Consider the following 18,170-nt stretch of genomic DNA (forward strand, 5'->3'; position numbering starts at 1 on the left):
TGTTAAAAATGAGATAGTTAGAGCTTATTTTGCCAAAACTCTTCCGGAAATCGAGCTCCCTGTCAATTACCGAGACCCCCCCTCCCATTCCACATCTGATTATATAAATAATGAGGGGGAATGTTGATGAGATTTGTCCGGAACTTGAGCAAAACTTGCCTCGTTGACAGAGATTTACCAGTCAAGCACTCTTTAGCCTGTCACCTTTTCTCAGGTAACAAATCCACCACACAAACCGCGAAGCCGCCATGTCTGGGGGCAGGAAACACAAACAGGAGCAGGGATGATAATGAACAAGCTTGTGGTGTGTGACTGAAGGCGATGTGCCACAACAAGCCCCCCTTCACTATTGTACAAGTCGGGGTTTTTTTTTTTGTTTTTTTTTTACCCATTTAATGGCTGTTCTCTGTTACTGTATGTTTCATCAGCAGCGCAGGGTGGCAGGTGGGAGGGATCCTTGCTTTGGAGGATGTGGAGGAGGGCTTTGTTTGCTTTAGTTTACACGCTCGCTCGTTGTTTGTTGCATGTCGCCGCGCCAAGTTCCGCCGCCGTCAGCCCCGCTATCATCGAATCTGACAGCTCCGCGGCCATGTTTTGCTTTTTTTCTGAAAAGGGAGGGAAGAATTAAAAAAGAAAAAAAAAGGAAGAAAAATGGGATCCAGGTGTCGTGTTTTAACCTCTTACAAACTGATTGTGGAGGTTCAGAGCGACGCTGCACCTTCACAGCTAACGTTGGGTGATTCTCTTCTTCTTGGGTGCAGGAGGAGAGGATGAGGAGGATGAGGAGGATGAGGAGGGTGAGGGGGGGGTGGGTGGGCACCGGGATTACAGAGATGATCCTGCCATTCATCCTAGCTCTAAACAGAGCCCCGTCTTCCCTCCCCAAACCCTGCTAATTCCCTTTTGATGAGGCGTGCTAAATAAATCCCATTTCCACGCCTTTATTCCCCCATCGACTCCTGGAGCGCAGATCAGGGGACGCAGATTTTTCGGGGCTTCTGGGACCCACAATGGAGCCCGTCTGCATGGCGGCCCACTCTGTCCAGTCCGCCTCATTATGCTCCCGGCCTCAACACATGCCCAGTGGCCCACAAACACCGGCAGACTGACACATTTACACATGTACCTCCCGACACAAATACGTCATGATGGCTTTTGTGCAATTGCCGGGAGGACAAATGCCGGACATCATGTCATGTACTTCAAATTTTTAAAAAAAAAGAAGAAAAAAAAGGAGATACTCCAGGTGACTGTGTGGCTGTGTATGTGTGTTGTTGTTGTACTGTACATCTCCCTCCTGTCCTGTCGGCCCTTTCCCACTCGCACATGCTGAGCCCCGGCGCTCGGCTATGACGCTAACAAGCTCCTCCGTCTCTCCTGCTCTGTCGACGCCGGGGCCCTGTTATTAATGGGGACCAGCTGGGAGTGGTGAAGGTACATGCACAGCCAGACAAAGCCCCATATATAATCATAAAGTCATAACAAACGACCCGATGTAAATGAGGATGGGGGTGTTTTTTTGAGGGAGTTTGGAGAGAATAGGGCCACGGATGAAGCAGGAGAGAGAACGGGAGGCGTCATCGGACGTCAAAATGGCCGGTGCCCCTCTTATCTGGCTGCCCAGGTGACCTCTGACCTCCCCCCTGGACGTTTCAGACGGTGGGTCAAGCCTTGAGAGCCTCTCCGATGGCTCATTTCTCTGCTGATGGGGCGGTTGCCTCCGTACGGACAAACAAAAGACAGCTTTCCGCTCTCTCTGCTCGTAGCTTGGCCTCTTTGACATATGGCGACGCTACGGCGAACGCTTCAGGAGCTCGGAGAAATTCTTATCTCAGGTTTGAAATGATGATTATGATGTTACCGAGGAACCCCCGGCCTGCTCATCTGCAGTGCGCCTGCATTGGCGAAAGGCTTACGCAGACACATGCTTCCAATTAGCTGGGCTTCTTCATGTAAATGCTTCATAAATTATCCCCCCTGCCCCGGGATTAGGTGCTCATAAAGAGAGTTAGCATCTCAATAAACAGCAAAGGTTGTGTATGGAGAGCAAATGAGAGGGACAGTGGGAGGGTAAAGAAAGGAGAGCGGAGAGGGAGGGAGCTGGCAGTAGGTGCTGCCGGAGTCGGGGTGGGGTTGAACTGTGAACAAACTGTATTTATAAAACCTGCAGGAGCTCCATCAGGGCAATTTAAAGGGAGTTGTGTGACAGAAAAGTCTCTGCTGACATCCAGATTCTTCATAGTTTCTTTAAGGGCCAGTTGACCTGCTGGTCACAGATACTGACCTAGAAAAAGGACTGACCCTAATACTGGAATAATGCACCAACTATAGTAGCATATATGATGAAGAATCTGCTTCAGAATAGCTACTAAATGGATCTTGTGGTGTTTAGAGTTAGTCAATATACCAGCAATAAAATGACTGATAATTCCAGAGTCATCTAATTAATCTTCTTCACGACAATCTAAATGATGCTAGAGTACGTTATCGTCATGTAACTGTGATATACAGTATGTACTATATAGAAAATGAAGCACAATTTAGAAAAGAAAGATGACAGTGGAAGGTCTGTAAGCTTATTATTTGCAAAACATACTCTTAAAACAAGCCAAGAATACGAATACAACTGTACATGAAGATGCATAACATGCAGGTAAAAAAAATTGCATTTAGGTTGTTTATATACCTAAATAAACTGTATACTTATACATAAATGAGGTCATTCTTTACTGCATTATCTATCTATCTATCTATCTATCTATCTATCTATCTATCTATCTATCTATCTATCTGTATATTTTAGTATGTATATAAATCTCCAATATCTGTTAAAAAATAATACATAAATAAATACAGATCTTTATTCACCAAACTACTTTATATATATGTACATATATGTGTATCTATGCATACAGACACACACACACACATATATATACGGATACATATAAATATCTACACACTTGGCTTGTATTGTGAGTCCATTATTGTGAAAAAAATACTCATCCATCTCTCTATCCATTCAACTCCATTAAATAAATTAAACAGTAAAAAGTGAGCATTAGAACCATCAGATATTGGAAAGTTATTTTCCAGTCCATGTCATGTTTCATTTTACCAGACTGAAGTTTTGAGGAGAACTTGTTATAGGTCAGTATTTGAGGCTGCTACGAATATAAAAAGTGACAAAATTGTGTAAAATGCTGACTACAGCTACAGCCAGAGGTAAAAACTCAATTTAATTTACACTGACATAAAATAGAGAAGAGGTTTAGATTTGCACAAGCTGGGATCAATGGAATGAATATTCGGAAAATAACTTTATATTGGACAAGAAATTATAGCCATAACTGACAAATGTTGATTAACCATCATAAAATCAAGTCCAGAACAACTTTTAGTTTTTCCTCCCTTCAAGCCCGAGTCAGTCTGAGACTAGTGTGTAAAAACCACAACTTGTCCTAAATGGCACCGGCTGTCTGCGGGATACGTGACGGGATAATTTGATAAAGCGGCTCGCCTCTGCTCAGTCTAACAGATAATAGCAGGGGCATTACGAGAATTAGGCAGTTTGGTTTGCGCGAAAGGTGTGGGCTGAGTGAGGGGCTTTTGAATCCTGCCGGGAACGTAAAGCGTCTGTAAACACAAAGCACAAAGAGCCTTAACGCACTAAACCTCAGGCCACACTGGCCATACAATGGACTGTCATATTGAATTGGCCCAGAGCTGTGGGAGAGAGGCTGGTTAAGAAGACGCAGGGTGGGAGTTAAGCTGAGAGAGAGAAGCCCGGCATGACAGACACTTGTCCATGTAACAGCTCCGCAGAAAGTCACACCGGCTCTCAACAACACTCTGCTTTACTGTCGATCACCAAGACACTCAGCAACACCGGCTGTCACCTATACATGTAATATAAATGCAATCTCACTTTTTCTCTGTGATAAATATCAGCCATCTCTGAGGGGCAGACACAGCCTGACACACATGCGAACGCACACACTCACTTTTGAATACAGCACCGCACAGACAGTCAATAACAGAATGGGGTGTGAGATTAAGCCTAAGCCCACCTTCTTTTCATGTGGCAGAGCAGCCGCTGCCCCGAGATCTGGCACCAGATGGCGCTGTGCCGGTCGGTGCCAGGAGATAATCGGGACAGATCGGGCCGCATTACTACCCATTATCTTCTAATTATTCTTGTGTGGAGCGCTGATCCTGCCGTTTGTGTAAGTGGATGGCACAGAGAGCCTGTCGCCCCCGGCAGCACGAAAATCCTCCCCACTTCCCTCACCCCCTCTGGGGATGGAGGGAAGGAGAGATCAGCCGGGGGAGGGAAAGGAAGGAGGAGCCGGTTGGGTAAGGCAGCCAACCTGATAGACGGGAGAGACGCCTTTGTGAAGCATAAAACAGCCATTTATTTTTTAATAAAGTGATGTAAGAATGAGGAGATCCCAGCGACCTTTGACCTCCGGGCCGGTATCACACACAGCAAAGTCGTCTTCTTCGGGAGCGACGGCAGCATCTTCCTCCTCTGATGACTCTATAAAAGCAGGATAAGGATACAGTTCAAGTCTCCCAGGCTCCATTTGTACTGTGCCTGTGTGGAAACAGGCCCCAACCCCCCCACCCCAAAGGATAGCGCAAACTGCGCAGAGGCATATGGCTTACCATGTGCTGGGTCCCACGTGCACACTCTTAAGCGCGATTCTACCCAGAACATCTTCGCTTAATTATCAGCATTTTGTTCAGCATCCTCCTATTTTGCATATTAATATCTGTCAGCTCAGTATGTAATATGAGGAGATGAAGGCTTAAGGCTTCGCTAAAAAACACAGCAGCCGTAAACACGGGCTTCGCCGAGCAAGAATATACATGTTCAGCTGCACCAAGTCCCGCGGGGTGAAGCGTCCAAGATGATGTGTGTGTTTTCACTACCTTTTAACCAGGTCTCCAGTGTACCACTGTGTGCATATATCTGCTTGTAAAGTGTCAAAATCTGCAGGTGACGTACGAGCTCTGTGTTTTATTTCAGAGCGACCAACACAGCATGCGCTCACATGTGCAGCCGTGGCGTGCGGTGTACCCATCTTTCCGACTGACGTGTAATAAAACACGGCGTGGCATTGTTGATCAATCTCGCCAGCCCACGGGCCGCACAGCGAGGGCATGTACATGCAAATGAGAATAGCTAAATGCCACTGAGGGGGCGGGAGAGGGAGGCAATCACTTCAGCTGACAAACTGCACAGGAAGGGGGGATGCAGTTGGAAGGAGGGGAGGAGGGGGGCACCAGATATCCAGGGGGAGATTTTTAATGCAAGGTGATCCAAGAGAAATAAAGACAGCCGGCTTAATTACAGGAGGCGCTGCCAGAGATTAGTTTATCTGCACCACAGTTTAAAAGTACAGGTTAAAGAGAGCCATCAGAACAACGACTGCGCCGATAAGTGAAGAAAAAAAAAGTTCAGTGCATGTTTCTGTGTGTGGCGATGACAGAGAGAGCCATGATTAAAATGTAAGAGAGGCTTCCAGCTAAGACTCGAAACCATTCTGCGCCAAGCCGGGGTCAGGTCAGCTGATCTGGGGGCCACTTGGGCAAATCCCAAACACAAACACAGCAGAAGAAAAGGCGCAGAAAGCACGAGGAGGCCGGCGGTAAAAAGAGTGATAGAAGTTGTCCATGGGAAGATGAACAGGCAGGGAGATCATGAAGGGAGAGCTGATTAACCGGCTTTTAGATCTCTGGGAAATATCCGAAGGATTGCGCCTCGAGCCTCACAAATCCCGACCCCTGACGCTGAATCCATGAACCCTGGGAGCCCCCGTGCAACAATGAGAAGTCTATAAGCTGGTCCAAGCTGCTCCATTGACGGTTCATTAAGCGACAATGAGGACAGATAACTAGAGCATTGCTGCACTGGTGGCTTTCACTTTACACCCAGAAAGGGCTTTTAGCTTACGTCACCCCAGCTTTGAAGCCGAGGGCATCCCCCTTATGCTGAAGCCATTCAAGAGGAGGACTGAAGCAGGTGTTTTTCTTCTCACACATGTGGCTGCTGCTCTGCTGTAACTCGCCATCATCAGTCTGCCTTTTTATCTGTGAAATGTTCTGGACGAGATCAAGAGGGAAGTTCGATATTAAAGCCGGAGCGGCTTCAGAGGGCCCAGATCAAAGATAGAGCAGCAGGTCAAAGATCAGAGAGCAGCTGGGTGGAATCCTGGTTACACAGAGATTGTCCTGTAAATGAAGCCGCAGGTTTGATCCCCGAAGTAGCCGACACCTGTTAACAACTGAAGTGTCGCTGGCGTGCTGAGCCAACAGTCGAGCGTCGCCAAGCATCTGTGGTCAACCGTCGCTGTGGTTTTAGTGGCACCGCTGACGTCAACCGGTTCCCTGTGTGCAGAGATTTGAAGCTAAAATGCACCAAAACCACGAATGTTCGCTTTCATTTCAACTTCACAGAGCTTTCATCGAATTCGGTCAAACTGTGAAACACAAGACAAAAGAAAAAAACAGGACATTGAATTTTTGTTGAATTTACAGCCAAAGTTTCAAAAAAACACTATTACATCTAGTGGGTAGCTACTGATGAGTAATTATTTGTCTTTAGATTCTGCAGCTCATTTCAGGATGTCTCCACATGATGTGAAACGGCCCTCAGACGAACAGTGATTTCCTCAGTTGTAGTTTAGATTCTCTGGTGAGTAAAGCTCAGCACAGCTTTACAATGCCAGCTGCAACTTCTTTTTTTAAAAAAATCTGACATTTCTCAGTTTGAAATTAAACAGAGATGTACGATATTGGAAAAAGAGTGCATACATTACTATATGAAAAGAAATACATTAATTTGCACCATATTACTTGAATAACTCAATTTGGAAGGAATTCATCATTTTAGAATTAGGGTGACTTTGTAAGAAAGTATATCTGCACCAAAAAAAAAAATCTAATTTGAAAAAAAAAAAAAAGCTGATAAAATCCGTTTGCAACCTTTTTCATACAGCGTGAGATTGGCAAAAGCATGTCAAGTAATTTCTTAGCTTGTACTCACCATACACGGCTTTCTGCTTATGCTTCATTGTATAGTGCAACACAGAGTACCTGTTTTTTGGTCAATATTCTTCTTCATGTAGCTTAAATATTTCCATACAACTGATGATGTGTTTCTTTTTGCAACCAGATCTTCCTTTCCAGTGTTTCTCTCCTGTTTCTTGATCATTTTGTTGGGCACACATGGAGGCTGCATGTCCACAAACTGTGCGTCTTGTTGATAAATTTAAAGAATACATTTTATAAATCTGTGCAGGCAAGGATCCCTACATCAGAGGAATTATGCATCTCACTTTTGTTGTCTTGATTAGTTGTGGAAAATGAAAATTGTGCAAGTTTTCTTTTTATATCAATCAGCAAAAAAAAAGATGTAGCATGATATGTTTCAGTTCATTTGCTTTACTTAGACTTGCTGTGAAGCGACTACTGTTCATGTGCACATCGCAGCGTCTACGCTGACACAGTATACTGGCATTTTATTCCGGGTTTGTGTTGCTTTGTCGTGATCTTTTTGCGAGTCCGCATATCTGCAGATTTTCCTCAGCGACTTCCAATTAGTTCACTGCAAAATTAGTACTCCATAAACTCTTTGTCCTTCCCCATAAAATGTACATGAACCAAGCATGGTAAGAAATCTGCTAAAAAGTAGGCAAAACATCTGGATGCTCTATGTTGTGGTTGTTTTGCAAACTTGTAGAGTTGTTTTTATTTTCAATCATACCTCCCCGTTGGGTTTAAAGACATTCATGGGTGTCTTGATTTTGGTAGTTTGCAAACATAATATGTAGAAACATCATAACGTCATAAAATCCAACTGACAGTTAAGCACAAGTCATAATTCACATTATTAATGATGATACATTGACTTTGGTCCTCTTCCTGTGATGCCACTTAGGCCTGAGAGTTTAGTCATCAGGCCTTCAGCTGGAGATTGAACCATTCCGTTCCTCAAATGTTCTTTGGAGTTCAAATATAGGTTAAGAGTAGGTGACAGTTTCAAGTGCAACTTTGCAATGAAGTCATTGCATCATTTGGATTTGTTGGCATTTGGCCTTTAAGGTCATCTTAAGTGCCCCTGAACAATAAGTACCATCTTCTATTTGTTCACACTCTTCTATGTTGCCCCCCCCACAAAAAAAAGGTTTTTGTAGCAACAAAAGTGTAAGAAAGAATCAAACGCTTGCTCAGATTTATAACCTTTTTTGCTCATTTGTTGATTTGATAGAGTTAAAACCAATTCTTTTCTCCAATTATGGGCTATTTACAGGGAAAAAAGTTAGATTATTTCTAAAATGAAGGTATCATGAATATGTTCCTTTGGTATTTGTACCCAAACTTGTTATATCGTGTACATTATATCAGAATATATGGCGAAATCTGTCAAATGGTATAGCATTACACAGTATGTTAAAACTGATATTTGGATGCTTATGCTTTTTGGATGCTTATATTCGCTTACGTATCCGATGGTGAAGTTCAGTCTGTAAAAGCGGTTTAAAAGCTATGCAGACTGAGTTAGCAAAGCAGTTTGATGACAGACTTGCAAAAAGAATTCAAAGAGCGACAGGTTAGCGAATGTGAAAGATTATATCAATCCTTCACGAAGTTTGTGCGATTCACGCTGTAAAAACCAAACTTTTTTCACTATTGAAGCTTGACGAGGTAATTAGCTTCAGAAAAATGCTAACTGTAAATCTTGTCTACATCTTTTCAGCTAACTAAACCGTCTTTCAACATTAACAAGGCCTTCGTATTAGTAATGTTTACTTTTAAGCTCAGAAGCTGCTTCGAATCCAACATTCACAAGTTTCCGGATCAACACCAGCTACAACAAAGACCTGAATTCCAGCAGAAAGAGTGAAAGTAGGTGATTATCAAGTTTGCGAATGTACTCTGCTGCCATTTATCTCTGCATGGATTTAACTTTTTAGAAGCAGCAGTGTTTCATGTGAAAGCGTAAAGAGCTGATCTTAATGTAGAGTTTACCAAGTTCTGGTTAGATATGAAAATGTATGAAGACACTCTGGTGCAATAATTCACTCCCATTGTCTTCCACTGAAACTGTCAAAGTACAGTCAGGTTTTTAATTAATTTTGAAAATATTAGGCTCCACAGTCTGTCGTGTTTTATTCGATTACTTTTCATGATGTTTCAAGTGTTTGCTGTGGTGCTGTTTCTGTATCAGTGAAATGCTACTTGGTCTTGCTTCTAATTTTTTTCCAAATTAAAGGACCCTAAACGACAAATGCCATTGTCCTACATGTACACTCCACACCTGAGTGTTGGCCTGCAGTAGAGGAGGTTGAAACATCTCGCGTTCGCTCCTCAGATCCAGGTTCAGATGTGAGTCAGGGTCAACGTCGCAACAACAAAGTCCCACTTTTTTCTCTTCCAGCCTGCGAGCGTCAATCAGCGGCGACTCTCGACCCGAGTGATGCTAATCAAAGTGAATGGGAGAGCGAGCCAGGTGGTAGTTGTGTATTATTCAACTTACAGGGGGAGCTGCTTTAGCCTGTTGATCGCTTATGTATAATTTAGGGCAATCTGTGCATGTATTATAAATGAACGAGGTTCACCAAGTGGCAAATAGAGTGCAATTAATGTCTCCGAGCTCGCAGATTGACTGTCTTTAGCCTGTTTTTTTTCTTCAGCTCATTTCTCTGCTTTCGTCCTCTTAACCCACCATCGCCACCCACCGCTTCCTCTTTCACTTCCTTCTTTTTCCTCCCCCCCCCACCAACCTCCAGCTTTCTCTGGGAGTCAACTTTATAAAGGAAGTATGAGTGAGAGTGAGTGAGTGAGCACTCTGGAGGCAGTCAATACCTTATCAACTCCTGCCGAACGCTGACACCTTGACGTCCTTGACAGCAAATTATTACTTTTTTATGACGCAACCAGGTGCAATTACAGCAACATCTTTGCGCTGTATCCTGCTGCTCCTGCAACTGTCAAAAGGCGTTCCTGGTGGGATCCTTGCAGGAGCTGAGACATCAGTCTCTCAGTCCCTCCCAGATCTCTGCAAAGACAGACTGACAGACACGAATGAGGTAGAGAGGGGGACCGAGTGCAAAGAGAAAATAGAGGGAGTCATTCAAACATGCCCAAAGATTCAGTAAATAGTTGCATTCTACTCAAATTCCTTTTCTGGGAACACTCAGTGGTTTGTTTCTGTTGACTGACAGTGAGAAGGTGGCAGAGTTTTGTTGTTGTTGTTGTCGTTTCGCCGGATGATGCAGGTAGCCCGGTAAACAAGCGTGTTTGTAATGTCATCACACGCTTTCCCCGCTTCACACCGCTAAACCCTGTAGGCTTGATTATAAAGTTTAACCGCACTTTAACGCACAACAACACTGAGAAGAAGAAGAAGAGGAGAAAAAAAACACACACCAGGTAAACCTCAATTAAGACTTCAGAGTGTCACTTTCTCCCCGTGGCGCAGCAGCAGAAAGAAGAGAACACAAAGAGCCCACAAAGCCTGTGATGCCACCCCTGCGAATATGGGGATTGCTGGGGTGGCGGTGGGGGAGAAACTTTGCCATCCTGGAGGTGGATGTTGCCTCATGTCTCTTTGTGTGTTTGGTGTGTCCCCCCTGGTTGGGAGCAGAGAGTTGGAGAGAGGAAGGGGGAGGCGGGAGGGCGGCGGTGGCAATACTGTGTGTTTGTCTTCACATACGTGTTCGGGAAAAGAAGGACAGGTAAGGAGGAGCAGAACAAACCGCGAACAGAGCCTTTCATCTCGCACTCATCATCCACTGATCCTCACCCCTTTTTCCTCCCTTCCCCCCCCCCCCCAAACTCGACTAATTTCTTCACGCAAATGTTTTTTTTATTATTATTATCGTTTTAAACCTGTGCAGGTAATGACACCTCAGTTTGCTATTGGTTTTCTCCTCGGCCCCTCTGTGTGTTTTTTCCTCTCCTCCCCCCTTTCAAGCGCTGCCTTCTCTCTCTCTCCCCTTTTACTCCCCCAGGCCTCCTCCTCCTCACCCCTCCACCACCACCACCAGCACCACCGCTGTCTTTTTTCCTGTGGTGTCAGACACAGATTTATTCTGCCTGTGATGCGTGTAGAGCAGAGGAGTGAGCAGCGAGGGAGGGGAGGCGGGGGGGGAGGAGGAGGGTCAGCGGGGGGGGGAGGAGGAGAAGGGGGGAGAAGTGTGTGTACAATAAGAGATAAGATCATGGCTCCCCAGGGGCTTGTTTGGCCCTGTACCCGATCCATCAAACGCCCGCTCCAAGTGCCAAGGTCAACTCTAATGAGCATTTTCTGGGGTCTTATTCTCAACGCTGAGCCCCCCCCACCCCACCCCACCCCTCCACCGACACACACACACACACACACACACACACACTCTCTCTCTGAACACACCTTGGACATACCTGCCCAGCTGTAGGATGGATGGCTGTGACAGGAAATATAACATGCTTGCATGCATCCCAACAGGTATTTTACACAGGAATCAGACTTCGCTGCAGGAGAGCAGGTGCAGAAGAAAGCGAGGTGAGTGATCCGTGTCAGGTGTGAACTGTGTCAGGTGCGAGGATCCGATGTGTTGTCTTTTTTCTTCTTGAGCGCCGATCAAATCGTGTCCGTAGCATCAGGCATCAAGAAACTGTCAGCCAGGTATTGAAAGCTGGCACTGGGATGATTGGTCGCATTCCTCTTGTGCTTTCTGTTAAGACAAAACTTTATCAGTCCTGTAGGAAATTCAGATTCTTTGTCAAATATTGCTAAAAAATACACAAAATGACTTAACATAAGAAATGCAGTGGCTAAAAATTTGCAACATTAAGCCTTTGACTTATCATTTTTAGCGTTTTATTCCCTCCTAAGTAGCTTTAAGGTTGTAAAAATCGAGTCATTTCACAGTGACTGACATTGTGTTCAAGCAGAAGCTAGAAAATTACACTGAATCACACATGCAAAGTTAAACCAGTGCAATAAAAAAAACTACATCACATGTATACACTAAATGCAGAGGTTAAAGAAACAATAGAAAGACTTGGGAAGAAGTAAGTTACATCTAAAATACTTCAATTGGAAGTAATTTCTACTCAATCTGTATCCAAAAGGACATAATTGGACTAAAAATGAGCCAATGTTGATTCTCAGCTTCCTAAATCCCAAAAAGTTGATGAAAAGTTTCACAATGATGACTTGCTCTAGAAAAAAAAGTAGCATATATACTAAAGGATAAACAAAAAAAAGACACATGAGGAAGTTAAGGGAAGACTTACGACCTGGATTTAACTGAAGATTAACTGTTTGTTGCAAAGAATATGCCTGAAAGTCTTACTTAGGAAAACAAAGATGAATTAAATCTGTTTAGTTCTGTTTTTCAACATGTGTGAAAGTAAAAAATATTGTCGAAAAAAGAAAACAAAACCAAAAACGGCTCATTTCCAACACATTCCTCCAAATTCAGCATCAAAAACACCATTTACTTTGCTTTCTTTCACTTCCTGCGTCACCGGTTTGGCCGCACATTCGGACAAAAGTGGGCAGCGGAGCCCGGTAGGTGGGCTTTTAGTGGAAAGTGTCCCTCATCATCCCCTCATCGCATGCTGATCTGCCAAAAGTTGTTCAGGTTTGAAGGCTGGCGGAGTGTGGCGGCATGTGGAGCATACTAATGAAGCAATAAAAGTCACGGCGGGAGGGGCGAGGGGAGAGGGAAGGACCGGGAGCCGCTGACAGGAGGTGTGATAATTGAGATGTCGCGACCCCACATATTACCTGCATATTGGCCAAATTAGGAGGCAGTGAGTGTAAGGGCAGGACGGAGACGCTGGAGGCCCCCCACCAACATCCACCTTTACTGGGACTGTGTCTGAGACTAAACTAGAACAAGATATGACAAGTGTTTTTTTTAGTAACTTCTGATTAGCTACGAGGAGAAGCACAAGAATAAGTGAGTTTGCATGCGTAGAAATGTCCTGCAGATAAATACAGATCAAGTTCTGCAATAAAATTTCTCACTTTTTCAATGTAAAGCAGAAAAACTCATTTGAATGTACAATCAGCACAAGAGATAATATCTACAATCACTATATAAGAATAACATGCACAAAAATCACATAACTGAGCTGTAATCCATTAAATTTAACAAACTTTACACATGTATAACTTCAAAACTGCATTTTTTTTCTTGCTTTGTCATTAATTTTAAAAGAAACTGTTCCTACATTGATTTAAATGCTGACTAACTATGCAAAAAGAAATGATTAATGAAGATTACAAGAGCAGAGACAGTTTAATAAATTACTAAAAAAGCAAAATAATCAGCTATAGTCTAGTATTATATCAAAATGAATTCAATTGGAAGCTATTTCTACTCAATCTGTATCCAAAAAAACATAATCAGAATAAAAATTAATAGTATTGATGAACCTCGGCTGTCTAAATGCCAAAAAAAGTTGATGGTACACACAAGTTGCACACCAGATCAGAAAAATGATGTCTAAGCTTATATCCCGAAAAAAACTTTAGTAGCTTCAGTTTTGTTGAGAAGACAAGCAAAAGAATAAGTGAGTTTGCATGTGTAGAAATGGTCCTACAGGTAAATACAGATGAAATTCTGCTGTAAATTTTCTAACTTATTCAATGTAGATCTGAAAAACTATTTGAATTTACAATCAGCACAACAGATAATATCTAAAATCACTATATAAGAGTATTTTCGCATTATGATATAGACAATGTGTGCAAAAGTCACACATAACTCAACTGTAACCCAATAAATTAAATAAACTACTTCAACGATGCATTTTGTTGTTATTTTCAGTTATTAATTTGAAAAGAATCTGTTCCCATATTGATTTAAATGTTGATTAACTCTGCAAAAACAAACAACTGAAGAAGATTATTTGAGCTAAGACAGTTTAATCTATTACTCAAAGGCAAAATAATCAGCTATAGCTGAGCATTTTGATTTCTTTTTGCCAAAAATTGTGTTTTCAGGTACCAGCTTCTCAAATCTGAGCATCTGCAGGTTTTCTCTTGTTTAAATTACTGTAAACTGATGAAATTTCTGTGAATATATTTTGTTTTTGGACAAAATGACCGGTTTTGAGACATTGCTTCGGTTTCAGGGAACTTGTGATAAGATTTTCCACAGTTCTCTGACGCTACTTGATAATGATGAAATAACTAAAATAAGCTGCAGCCATCAGTCTCCCGGTGAAGACACCATTACAGGGATTTTACAGGTTTCTGCAGCAACATTGGTTTCATTACTCTTGCATGTTCTGCCTCCGTGTGTGTGTGTGTGTGCGTGTGTGTGTGTGTGTGTGTGTGTGTGTGTGTGTGTGTGCGTGTGCGTGTGTGTGTGTGCGCGTGTGTGTGTGTGTGTGTGTGTGTGTGCGCGTGGTGACACTCACGGTGTGATTCATGGACGTTAGCGTGGCCTCTTCGACGCCTCCACTTCCCTACATGGAGGGAGGAGGCCAAGGGCCCGGCCCGGCGGAGTGTCCCCTGGCAGGGTGGAGGGTACCGGCTGAACCTGGACCCTCCGGCCCTCCTGAAGCTAACGGGAACCGGAGGGGGACGTCTCAGCGCTGTCGGCCAGCTTGTGTGAGTCTCCCTGTGGCAGCTGCAGGAGACCCTCTGCCCACTGTGATCCAACAATACGCCATCAGTCAGGAGCAGCCGACATGACAGATTAACATTGAACTGTGACACCAACGCATGTGGAAAACGACTTTCTCCGACTATTACTTGCACTTGTTTGGCTGAAAAGGATCATTCACTGGTTCCACCTTCACAAATGTAAAAAAAAACAAAAAACAACAAACAATCTGTTTCTGTTTCATATGAATGTAAATCTGCACTTTTTTTTGCACAAAACATTTGAAGACATGTTTTACACAAGCAGTTTCTGACTTTGTACGGACTGAATTTCTTCTATGTGGAAAACATTAATGTTGATAACTATTAATAGTCAACTATTTTGAGAAGCAACTAATTGATCAGATTCAGTTTTTAAGAAAAAAAAAACATAAAAACATAGTCTTAAATGTGAGTATTTCCTGGTTTCTTTCCTCGTTGGTGACAGCAAACTGAATATATTTGGGTTGTGAACGAAACAAGACATTTGAGGAAGTTATTTTATGTTTTGGGAAACACAGGATTGACATTTTTAACCATTTTTGAGCTTTTATAGCCCAAACAACTATTGATTAATTGAAAAAATAATCAACTGATTAGTGAATAATGGAAATAATCGCAGTAGTTGCAGCTCTAATGGCCATAATTGTTACTTACTTTAGTTTCTTTGTTGGGCAATTTATTTGAAAAATGCAATCAGTCTCCTATCAACAACTAACAAGTTGGTGACTGGCAAAGCCCTACAGCATATTAATATTAATACATGAATACTTTGTTATGGTTAGAAAAGTTGAATAATGTAGTTAAAGGAGATAATTTTCAATGAAGAGTAAAGAATGACCATTGATGTTGAAAAGGAGTCAAACTGTGGTTTCAGTGTGAAACGTAGATGCTTTGATGACTCGTCCATCCACCTCCACCTCCTCCTGAGGAAGTTTAATGGCTCTATGACATCTTAAAATCTCAGCCTGAATCACAATGTATGCAGAAGTTAGATTTTTATCATTAAAATGGAGATATAATTCTGTTTATTTGCATTTTAACACCTCTGTGGATAGTCTCCTATCAACAGTACACTCATTAAACAAAACTATTACTTTGTTGTAGTTAGAAAATTAAACACTGCAGTTAAAAGAGACATTTCTTGATCATGTGTAAGAAATGATGGCGGTTTTACTGTTGAAAAAGTGTGCCTTTAGTGTGTAACACATTTTGATGGCCCATCCATCCACCTCGACTTCCTGCCACGGAAATTCTGACAACATCCTGATACCGCTGCAGTTGCTGGTGACATGTAAGAGTCAAAATGCATGCAGAACTTAGATTTCTTCATCATTAAAGTGTATTCATGAAAACAATTACATTCTGATTGTTGAAAAGGAAACGAATGGTGCTGAACTCACATGTTTTGATGACCCATCCATCTACCTCGACCTCCTCCTGAGGAAGTTCTGACAACATCCTGATACCTCTTGATTTGCTGATGGCATATTAGAGTCATAATGAATCCACAAGTAAGGTTTTTGTCATTAAAATGTTGGCATAACTGTTTTTAAGAATTTAAACATCTAGGAAGACAGTCTCCTATTTTACTAACAGACTGGCGATCAAAATGTTAAATAGTTGAAGTCCTACAGTTAAAAAAATACAACAACACTGGTTAAACAAAAATTTTACTTTGCTATGGTTAGAACATGAAACACTGGTTAAAAAAGACATTTCTTATGTGTAGGGAATGATGGTAGTCTGGTTCAAAAAGAAACAGCTTGCAACTTCTGCTTTGACAACCCATCAACCAACTTCTACCTCATCCCAAGGAAGTTTTGACAACCCCATAATACCCCTGCCTTTACTGCTCGACTTTGATAGTCATAATGTACATTCATTATCATTAATATGCATTAATGAAATTGATCTTGGTCAGTACATTGAAAAGGAAATAAACTGTGGTCTTAGTGTACAACTTACATGCTTTGATGGTCCGTCCATCCACCTCCACCTCCTCCCAAGGAATTTTGATAACATCTTGGTGATTTTGCCTTTCCTGATGATACATGAGAGATATAATGAATGCAGAAGTTTGACTAAAACGGGGTCGTAATGCTCTTTTTAGGCATCTGAACACCTGGTAGGACAGTCTCCTATCAACAACTAACAAATTGGTGATTAAATATTAATCAGTTGAAGCCCTTCAGGTGAAAAACAAAACAAAACAATCAACACTAAATACACACAGTCTTTTAAACCGGAGGCTCCTCCAGCTCATCCCTGGTGGACTTCCTGGTCTAACAGGTCACAGGTCAGGCGAAGTTGGCCCTGGATTGAAGGAGCTGGCATTCCTCATGAGAGCCAGTAATGATGGATGGTTGTAGGTGCTTGTCCTCCGCCTCCCCCACACCCCTCTCCATTGGCTCCTCACTCACCTCTCCGCCTCTTGGCACCGTCCCTCCATCCCCTCTTATCCTCTGACCAGATGTGTTCGTTGAACTCTGTCAAGAATAATAAAACACTGGCTGCATGAGGGCATGCACGGCGGGCCGACGGAGCGGGACTGGAGGGCGACCGCATATTCACATGCACGTGTGGACCTGCGATTGTGAAATAAATAAGAGCCAATATTAATTATTAGGACTATTAATTAACTGCGGTGGTGAGGGGAAGGTCGAGAGATGAAGATGCTAATGCTAAACACATTCAAAAATCATTTTAACTGCAGCTAAAGGTGCTGCACTCTGACAATACTGACAACAAATGTGAAACTTGAGAAAATAAAATGCGAATATTGATCCTGACTGGTGAAATTATTACACAGTTTTGATTCAGAACATTCTCCACTCATATTTTAAGCATAATTAATCCGCCAAAATGAGGCAAAACACACAATAAACAAAGTAAAAGATGAATTAGTAGTAGTAGTAGCATTAGCATTTTCTTTATAAAACCTTGCAATATTATCATTACAGTGCAGACTTTAGTCATATTGCCTGGCTCTATTAACATGCAAACATCTTTATCTTGGGTATATATAACCAAAGAGTTTGTATGATGCTTATCTTTACTGGTTTCATGATAGAAGTCCAGTAAATGCAGCAATTGATTCACTTTTCCAGCAAATTGGTGCTTTTTCTTCATCTACAGACCAGATTTCCAAAGTTTCTACTACAGATTCTTCAATAAAATCTTTGTTGTGAATTCTTTTGGTAGAAAATGTGACTTTGTGACAGCTTTCATTACAGTATATTGAAAGTGTTGAAAGTTTTAGTTGAACGCCTGCATGTGGAACAGTAGATGAGGCAGTTTTAGTATCTAATATGCCTTAAAATGGTCAAACAAACACACGAGTAACTTGAAAACAGTTGGAAACTGAAACAAACTTTGTCAACCTGAGGTGTTTGATTGGTGGCGATTTGTAGTGAACTAACCCAGTTTTTCGAACCAATAAAACACTTACATGAGGCACCAAATGTGACCATATAATGGCAGCAGTTTCATTAATAAGTGGGGAAATTTCATCATC

The sequence above is a fragment of the Amphiprion ocellaris genome, chromosome 17 (genome assembly GCF_022539595.1).
Source record: "Amphiprion ocellaris isolate individual 3 ecotype Okinawa chromosome 17, ASM2253959v1, whole genome shotgun sequence".
NCBI classification, from domain to species: Eukaryota; Metazoa; Chordata; class Actinopteri; family Pomacentridae; genus Amphiprion; species Amphiprion ocellaris.